This window comes from Lynx canadensis, chromosome B2 (genome assembly GCF_007474595.2).
Source record: "Lynx canadensis isolate LIC74 chromosome B2, mLynCan4.pri.v2, whole genome shotgun sequence".
Taxonomy (NCBI): domain Eukaryota; kingdom Metazoa; phylum Chordata; class Mammalia; order Carnivora; family Felidae; genus Lynx; species Lynx canadensis.
Window position 1 is genome coordinate 2,596,139 of NC_044307.1, and position 10,397 is coordinate 2,606,535.

Genomic DNA, 10,397 nt, shown 5'->3' on the forward strand with positions numbered 1-10,397 from the left:
TGGTATATAATTCAAAAGGCTTAAAAGGATATAAAGTAACCACATAGATACCAAAAAACATTCTGTTAAATTTAATATCCATCAGTGATCAGTACCCAGAGTATGTGGTCCATGATTTAGGAGCACAGTCACAGGGAAGCTGCGAGAAAACCCAAGTAGAGTGACTGAAACAATCAGATGTTTATCTCATGTGCAAAACTATAGTTAAGGTTTGGTGAAGGAGGTCAACAATGTTATCACAAAACCCAAACTTTGTCCATATTTCTGTTTCATTATCTGTTAGATAGCACTTTCATCCCCTGGCACGTCTCCTCTCCTCGGGTCTCACTAGGACACCAGCCACTCCTGGCCGTATGTGTCCTTTGAGGACACGCAAATGGGTAAGTGACGGATAAGACAATCAAAACACTTGAGGTAATAAAAATATTGCTTAATGTTATGGTGATATACCTGAAACCCTAAGAAGTTTAGCACTCAGACCGTGACAACTGGTACGTATTTAGTAAGATAAATTCATCAACGTGAAAAATCAGTGACAAACCTTCTTTGTGGTTGTATACCAAAAATAACCACTGGACACTAAATAAGAAAATAATATTAAAAAGATGAAAATAATGAAGAAAAATATCGTTAGCAAAGTCTTGAGTAACTACAGAAATGTACTGTATTTTTGGAAGTCTTACTAGTTTAACATCAATTTCTCTCAAATGAATTTATAAATCTCTTTCCATCCCAATAAAACATTACTATAAGATTTTAAAATCATCCTGACAAACTAATTTTAAACTATATATGGAAGTTTCAGTAAAAAAATCATTGTAGGCTATTTTAATAAACCTGAAAACCTAACTTTGTAATAAATGTTTTATTTTAGAATTGCTTTAAATTTATAGAAAAATTACAAAGATAGTACAGAGAGCTCCCATATAACCCACATCCAGTTTCCTCTGTTATTAATACCTTACAATAATATGGACTATTGATCACAATTAACGAACCAATGCATTTACATTATTATTGACTAAAGTCCATGCTTTATTCACATTGCCTTCATTTCTACCTAATGTACTTTTTTCCCTTTCAAAATCCTTAACAAACTAAATTTAAACTGTATTTAAAAAGTAATGACATAATATTGACTAACCACACTTGAAAGAATAAAAAAGGGACTTGGTATACATTTCATGTATAATATTTAAATTGTGATATTAATATAAAAAGAGGCAAGCAGATCAATAGAGCAGAATCAAGTGTCCACACTGACAAGTGCTATATCGATTTTAGTAGGAGTTATTCAATAATCTGCATTTGAAGAAATTGGCTGTTTTGGAAAATAAAGTACATTTAGAAATGTGTCTTTCAATACTCAGAAAATTTCAGATGGTTTTATAATTCAGTTTTTAACCTATAAAACTTTAGGGGGACAGGGGCGCCTGGGTGGCGCAGTCGGTTAAGCGTCCGACTTCAGCCAGGTCACGATCTCGCGGTCCGGGAGTTCGAGCCCCGCGTCAGGCTCTGGGCTGATGGCTCGGAGCCTGGAGCCTGTTTCCGATTCTGTGTCTCCCTCTCTCTCTGCCCCTCCCCCGTTCATGCTCTGTCTCTCTCTGTCCCAAAAATAAATAAACGTTGAAAAAAAAAATTTAAAAAAACTTTAGGGGGACATACAGCAGAATATCTCCATAATTTTAGAGGAAGTAAGGCTTTATTAAACAAAAATGCAAAAAACAAAAGTCCTAAAGAAAACGGGCATTTGTAAAGGAAAATCCCTCTATACCAACTAAAGGAAATGTTTTTCCTACTCACTTCACTCCAAACATTTCTGTGACCAGATGTGTGGTGTTTTCCCCACACTCACCAGCTCTCCGACACCAGCTGGGGGTCCTACAATTCAGTCTGATCTGACACTATCTACCTGGAGTTGGGCTCAGATTCCACCTGTTACGGGCTCAGTCCCACCAGCCCCACGGACTGGCTATAAATCAGGGTTCCCATAGCCCCCTCCTCATGTTCCATAATTTGCTAGAATGACTCACAGAACTTAGGGAAACACTATGTTTGCGAGTTTATTACATAATAAAGGACGTGACAAAGGACACAGATAAACAACCAGATGGAGAGATACATCAGGCAAAGTCCAGAAGTGCCCCACCTCACTAGCGAGCATCTGTCCCTATGGACTTGGGGTGCGCAGTGATCTTTATGGGGGCTTCCTCATGTGGGTATAATTAATTACTAACTCAATCTCCGGCCCCTCTCTTCTCCCTGGAGGATGGGTGGGGAGGCTGAAAAGTTCCAAGCTCGTAGTCATTGCGTGGTATTTCTAGTGGCCAGCCCCCATCCTGAAGCTACCCAGGAACCCAGCAAGACTCACCACATTAGAACTGAAGACCCAGGAAATTCCAAAGGATTTGGAGCTCTGTGTCAGGAACTAGGTTCAAAGACCAAGCATTGGAATAAAAGACATTCTCAGGGCACCTGGGTGGCTCAGTCGGTTAAGCGTCAGACATCGGCTCAGGTCATGATCTCACCGCCCATGAGTTTGACCCCCGCGTGGGGCTCTCTGCTCTCAGCACGATCCTGGAGCTTGCTTCAGATTCAGATCTGCTGTCCCCAGCTCCCTCTGCCCCTTCCCCACTCACACTCTCTGTCTCTCTCAAAAATAAACTTTAAAATAAATAAATAAAAGATATTCTTTGTACCCCTATCGCTTAGGAAATTACAAAAATTTAGGGAGCTTTGGCCAGAAGCCAGGGACGAAGATTAAAAAATATATTCTTTGTATTATATTACAGTAGCACATTAATAAATATCCTCATATTGCTTTATAAACTCAGTACAAAAACACTTTATTAATTAAAGCTTTAAAAGGAACAACAGTATGAGAAAATACAGTAAAATAAACTGTACAGAGTTTAGAAAATATGTAAAGTATGCAAAGTAACCATACAATTCAGTAGGATCAAAACAAACATCAATGGAATGGAAAAATAGATTAAGTGTGATTCATAGAGGAGAAAATTCTATTAGCCAATAAAATACAAGATTCTGAAATTCAATGGTAATCATTGTGATGCAAATTCAAACAATAATTTACCATATTTCACCTATCAGATGAATTGCGGTGGCACTGTGGGGTACGTGTTAGAAGGAATTATATATTAATACCGTGTGGGAGGCAGAGTTCAGTTTTTCTGTTGACAGAGGGTATGAAGCAATCAATAGAATGGGATTAAAGGAAAAGAGACAGTTTAAGAGATACTCCAACAATGTAATTGAAAATGCTTGGTGTGTGTCTGGAATAGAGAAGACAGAATAATTAGTTAATTGTTACAGAATAAAAGAAATGCTGTTCTCCAAGGTCTAATTCAGTTGTCCAATGGTTAACTTGCAGTAATATAGGAGCAGAGTGTATTCATCCAAAAGAGAAGTAACATCTCATGATACTCTACATGGAAGACATAATAAATGGGCTTAAATAGACTTTAGAGAAGTATGGGAAAAATTTATTCGGTTGAAACTGAAAAGAAAACTGTATGCACACTTCAAAAAAGCCCAGGAAGATGTCAAATGAGAGTTGATAAAACCAAAAAAGTAAATTAAAAAATAAAAGAATAGAATAATCCTAGAAATGAAGAATAAGATACAACTTTACCATTTTCTGCCTTAACTATTGGAGGCTATGAATTTCATGGAAGCACTGACTTAGTAAAATCTCAGAAAATAATATGCAGTATTTTGTCAGTATTTTCTAAACATTTTATAATTGATAAAATGAATACATTCATAGCCTTTGTAAAAAATTCTAGGTTTGAATTATGTCTGTTTGCTTTCAAGATTTTATTAGGTTTTACTCCTTATTGTGATTAGAAAACGATGCCTCATGGGGCACCCGGGTGGCTCACTCTGTTGAACTTCCGACTTCAGCTCAGGTCATGACCTCATGGTTGGTGACCTCATGGTTCATCACCTCAGGGTTCATGAGTTTGGGCCCCGCGTTGGGCTCTCTGTGGTCACCACTGAGCCTGCTTCAGATCCTCTGTCCCCCTCTCTCAACCCCTCCCCCAGTTGTACTCTCTTTCTCTCAAAAATAAATATTAAAAAAAAAATACAAAAAACAGAAAATGATGCCTCTAACAGTTTTGTTTTTTTAGGATTAATTGAAATGTTCTTTGCAGTCTAATACATGGGACCTTTTGGCAAATCCTCCATAGGAATTTAAGACAAATGTGTATTCTGTTTTAACCTGTAAGTTTTAATTTTTATTTATTTCTTTTTTTAAGCAAGCTTCAAACCCAGCCTGGAGCCCAACACGGGGCTTGAACTCACGACCTAGAGATCAAAACCTGAGCTGAGATCAAGAGTCTTAACCAACTGAGCCACTCAGGTACCCCTCAACTTGAAAATTTTAAAATAAATTTTCGTTTAGAACAATTTTAAGTTTGCAGAAATATTGTAAAGATGGTACAGAGAATGTCCATATCACTAATACCCAGTTTCCCCTATTCCAAACATATCAGTATGGTACATTTGTCACAACTAATAAGCCAATATTAATACATTGCTATTAACTAAAGTCCATATTTTCCTTAGTTTTACCTAATGTTCCTTTTCTGTTCCATGATCTTATCCAGCATATCACCTTATTTAGTGATATGTTTATATATAGTCATCATGGCGCCTTCAACTTTTCTTGGCTTTGAGTTTCTCAGACTTTCCTTGTTTTGGATGACGTCCACAGTTTGGAGGAGTTCTGTCCCTCCGCCGACACTTGTTGGACTTTTTCTCTTATAAATAGACCGAGATTATGTTTCTGGGAGGAAACACATACAGATAAAGTGCCATTCTCATAAAATCCTATCGAGGGCACACGCCATCAGCATGACTCACCCTGTCCGTGTTGCTCTGGACAGCTGGCTGAGGTGGATTTGCCAGATTTCTCCACGGTCAACTTACCCATTTCCCCCTTTGCATACATCCCGTACACCTTGAGAGTAGATCACTACGCATGTACCATAGTCACTAAGAGTGGTGGCTCCAATTCCTTGAGGGTGGAGTATTTGCATAAATTATGTAGAATTTTTCTGCATGAGACTGATGTCTATTTCTCCCATTTATTTAATGTTTATTTATTTATATCTAAATGGATCACAGATATTTATTTTATACCTTGGGTATAGCTCAATGCAATTTATTTATTTTGTTTCACTCAAATTGCTACCACTTTGGCCTCTGGGAGGCTTTTCCCTTGCCTGCCATGTCACTTTGACCACTTCCTTACTTTCCAGTCCAATAAAATGCTCCAATATTATCTTGTATATTCCCTTCCTTAGTCCTAAAATCAATCATTTCTTCAGAAAGCCCAGGTTCCTTTATTGGAGATTGGCATTAGAAATCAAGACCTGACTGTGAGGTTTGCTCACAGTTCTTGGGACATCGATGCTTCTAGACCCTCTCAGTTGAGAGAGCAAATATATGTGTGTTATTGTCAGTTTTGGTGTTAGGGTAAAGCTGGCCTCATAGAATAAGTTAGGAAATTTTTCTGCTTCTTGTAATTTTCTAGAGGAGGTTGTGGAAGATGGGTATATGTTTTTTAGAATTTACCAGTGTAGCCAGGTGCTTTATTATTTAGGAAAGTGTTAATTATCGACTCAATTTATTTAATGGAAATAGTTATTCAGATTATCTATTTCTCCACATTTGACTTTTATTAGTTTGTTTTTTTAAGGAATCGGTGCATTTCATCTAGTTTATCAAATTCATGGTCATAGACTTGTTCATAGTATCCCCTTATTATCAGTTTAAGGTCCCCGAGTTCAGTGCTGATGACCCCTCTTTCATTTATGGTTTTGGTAACTTGTGACCTCTCTCTCTGTCTAGTCTGGCTAGAAGTTCATCAATTTTATTGATTCAGCCTTTGATTTCATTAATTTTTCTTGATTGTTTTCTTGTGTTTTTATTTCCTTGATTTATACTCTATAATTTTTCTTTTCTGCTGCTTGCTTTTAGCCTATAAATATTTAAGCTTGTAAACTGGATCCATATTTTATTTTTTATTTTTTAAGTGTATTTATTTATTTTGAGAGAGACAGACATGAACGGGGAGGGGCAGAGAGAGAGGGAGAATCCCAAGCAGGCTCCACATTGTCAGCGCAGAGCTGGATGCGGGGCTTGAACTCACAAAACAGTGAGATCATGGCCTGAGCCAAAATCAAGAGTCGTATACTTAACTGACTGAGCCACCCAGGTGCCCCTGGATCCGCATTTTAAATGATTAGTTTTGTATGCTTAATTGGCCAATGGCTGTGCAGGTTTAGGTGAATTTTCCTACTGAGAATGTTTTCATATGACTTCCTCTTTTAAATTCTCGTACTGTACCTTGTAAAGACTGATGCTAAATGATTTCATGGCACATCTTTCTTGTATAGAGAAAACCCCATTGTTACAATGTCCTTTGTTATCTTGCTTAATGTTTAGAATCTTAAACTTGTCTGAAACTATATTTGAAGTCTCTATTATTATTATTATTATTATTAGCATACATTTGGTGTGCTTTTGAAACCATTTAATGTCTACAGAGGATTCTTGGAGAGTTACTAATTTAACATTTCATCTCTGCTCTTACCCTCAAAATATCCCCTTTGCCTGCCAGAACTAATGGTTGGAATAAGCAGACTGATGGCTTGCAGGAGACTTGAGGCTCTCTGAGACATCCAGGTGAGGGTCCATTGAGGGCTTTCTTCCTGGAAGTCGGCAAAATGAGAAAATAGTCTAGAGACCCCTAGAGCAGATCCTGAAAAGATGGCAACTCTACTCTGTAATACCCAGATATAAATGTAGAGGAACCCACATCCACAGGGCAAGTGGAGTGAGACTTACAGATGCATTATTACCATGTTATCCCTGTGCATACAACATCTCATGGCTTTGGCTTTGTGTTATAATTGAAATATAAGCTCCTTAACATGTCTTCAGAGTCCCGTGTGACATGACTCCTACCTACTCCTCCAGTGTCACCTCTCTCCCTACTGCACCCACACTGCCCTGGTCCAAGTTCTTGAACGGTAAACCGATTTCCCACCTCCTGTTCTTGGAATGTGTCATTCTCTAAAACGGTACTCATTTTCTCTCTGCTTCTTTCGCTGAATAATGCCACTTCATCCTTTAAATCGACAATTTAATTCCCTTAATCATAATGTCTCCCTTCAGCCCATACCTGCACCTTACTACAACATCTTATACTTTGTGGTCATAGCTTTTATATTGAGCAGTCGCAACACTTATGAAGAGAACTCACAGAATGAGGGCAGGGTGGTGTTTGGGAATGTGGACTCTGGATCCGGGTGGCCTGGGGTCAGACGCAACTCTGCCCCCTACTTGTGGGATCATAGCTCATGTGACCTTTCTGTGCCACGGTTGCTTCATCTGTAAAAATAACCACGGGAACTGAAGTGTTTATTTTGGGGGAAGATTCAATAATTCAGTTTATGAAGAGCTCAGAACAGTTCCTGGCATGCAGTACACTCGTATGGTAGCTTTTAGGATATTGTCGTTACGGCAATTGTCCCCATGCATTTGCATGTGAACTTGGGCCTACTGCTTCCTCCCCACCGGATCTAGTAGTTCCGAGAGAGCAGACAATATGATGATTGCTCTCCCCTGTGTTTCTACCAGTGTCTAATAAATTAACATCTGCTAAATTACTTAACATGAAAATCGTGAACTGATTTTGGCTTTCCAAAGTCAGTTAATGTCCTGCAAGGTAACATTTAAGACACTAGGTGAGGCGAAAAGTTGTGGACAGTGAGCAGGATGACATTACTGGGGCTTTTCTCCTCAACACCAAATGATTTATTCAATTTGGTTAAAAGTTCTTAGTTACAACACTTGCTTTCAGCTATTAAAGCGGAAGGACGAACACGGTCAGTACTTTTCAGGAGAACAGAGCGGGTACAGTCCTACCACTTACGGCTGAGCGTGATTTTCCTGCCACTTCAGAAACTGCAAAGGAATTGGGAGTAAATACAATGTGGCTTTAAAATGCGAAATGTAGGGGCTCCTGGGGGGCTCAGTCAGTTGAGCGTCCGACTTCGGCTCAGGTCATGATCTCATGTCGGGCTCCGTGCCGACAGCTTGGAGTCTGGAGCCTGCTTCAGATTCTGTGTCTCCCTCTCTCTCTGCCCCTCCTCCACTTGTGCTCTGTCTCTCTCTGTCTCTCAAAATTAAATAAATGTAAAAAAAAATTGTTAATGTGAAATGTAGACTTAAAAAAATTCCCATTTAAGGGGCGCCTGGGTGGCTCACTCGGTTGAGCGTCCGACTTCTGCTCAGGTCATGATCTGGCAATTGACGAGTTCAAGCCCCGTGTCAGGCTCTGTGCTGACAGCTCAGAGCCTGGAGCCTGCTTCAGATTCTGTGTCTCCCTCTCTCTCTGCCCCTCCTCTGCACATGCTCTGTCTCTCTGTCTCAAAAATAAATAAATATTTAAAAAAAATTTTTTTTAATTCCCACTTACCAGGACTGATTCCTTCTTACAAGCAGAAACATGTATGAGATTTAGAGAGTCACTGTTAACAAAGACACCGAAGAGGGGTGCCTGGGGGCCTCAGTTATTGAGCATCTGACTCTTGATTTCAGCTCAGGTCATGGGATTGAGCCCTGTGTTGCGCTCCATGCTAGGTGGGGAGCCTGCTTGGGATTCTCTCTCTCCCTCTGCCCCTCTCCCCCACTTGTGCTCTCTCAAATACATACATACATATATGCATACATACAACACAAAAGACCCAGAAGAAACCCACCAATCAATATCAAGCTGCTTTACATTCTCACTCTCACTAATATTGGAACACCAAACTGTTTGATCGCGTGGGGAGGACTGAAGCCATAATTTTCTGTCCCCGTGTTGAACTGGGCCCAGACACACTTTCCAATCCCTATTTTATTTTTTTTTTATTTTGTTGTTGTTCAGCTTTTATTTTGTAATCATAAACGTAGCTCTGCAATCCAGCTAGACTTGGAGGGGAATCAGGAAACTAGGGGACCCACGGAACTGCAACCAGAGCGCAAAGATTGTAGGATGTTTCGAGCGGATGGGGGTGAAGGACTGCTCCCCTGAGCGACAGAAGGAACAGTCTGGCAGTTTAGATGTAACGCGAGTCAAATGCACAAGAGTTGTCCGCAGTCGGCAACGGTGATCTTGCTGCTTTTGCCATTCCTGGACCCAAAGTGTTCCCAGGCTTCCACAACACTCGTGCCCTCTTTCGTCTTGCCAAAGACCACCTGCTCACCATCACACTCTGTGCTGGCAGCGCAGACGAAACCTGGGAACCATTCGTGTTGGGTCCAGCCGACCACGGATGAGATGCCAGGACCGCTATGCTTCAGGATGACATTCTCATCGAGTTTCTCCCCATAAGTGGGCTTGCTGCCAGTGCCATTATAGCGTGTGAAGTCACCACCTTGGCACATTAATCGTGAACCAATCCCATGAAAGCAGGAAACTTTATAACCAAATCCATTCTCCGCAGTGCACAGAACACAACAATTTTCCGTTGTCTTTGGAACTTTGTCTGCAAACAGATCGAAGGAGACATGGCCAAAGGGTTTGCTGTCCAGGGTGATGTTGAAGAAGACAGTGGGGTGGATCATGAGTGGGCGGCTCCTGGGCTCTGGCATCCGCAAAGCTCCAATCCCTACTTTAAACACTGAGACCAAGTAATAATAACTTAATATCTTGCTCCAGGAAATACCAACTGAACAGCTCACTTATCAAGCTTTCCTTCAACACCTTCACCTTGTTGTACCCACCAAGCTACTATTTTTTTTAAGTTTTTGTTTGTTCGTTTTATTCATTTTGAGACAGAGATAGAGAGCAAGCAGAAGAGGGGCAGAGAGAGAGGGAGACAGAATCCCAAGCAGGCTCCGTGCTGTCAGTGCAGAGCCTGATGCAGGGTTCAGTGTCAAGAACCGTGAGATCATGACCTGAGCCGAAGTCAAGAGTCAGATGCTCAACAGACTGAGCCACCCAGGCGCCCCATAAAGCTACTATTTTTAAGCTCTGCCCAAACTCAACCCATTCTTTGTTTTGCAAGGCTCACCTCATAATCGTTCATGCCAGGTCTGAAAACCTTATAAATATCCTAATTTTCCCTTTTTGAGATACCAATGGACTGTCAAGAGAGTATTTTCCATTTCTGCGGTGGGTGCAATAAACTCAGCTCTGCTTGATCACTAGCTGATATGGTGGTCTTTGGGGGTCTTGACAGTAGACACAGTGTAAGTTTTTGGTGGACACATACATTCATTCTCGTTGACTATATGCCTAGGAGTGAATCTTGAGGTCATAGAATAAGAATATGGAATATATTGTCAAGTAGTGGCCTCCTCCCTATATCCATGTC

General features: G+C 40.3%; 1 pseudogene; it reads right to left on the reverse strand.

Moving 5' to 3' along the window:
* Nucleotides 1-9,153: 9,153 nt before the first annotated feature.
* LOC115514711 lies at nt 9,154-9,645 on the reverse strand (annotated as a pseudogene).
* Between the last annotated feature and the right edge of the window lie 752 nt (nt 9,646-10,397).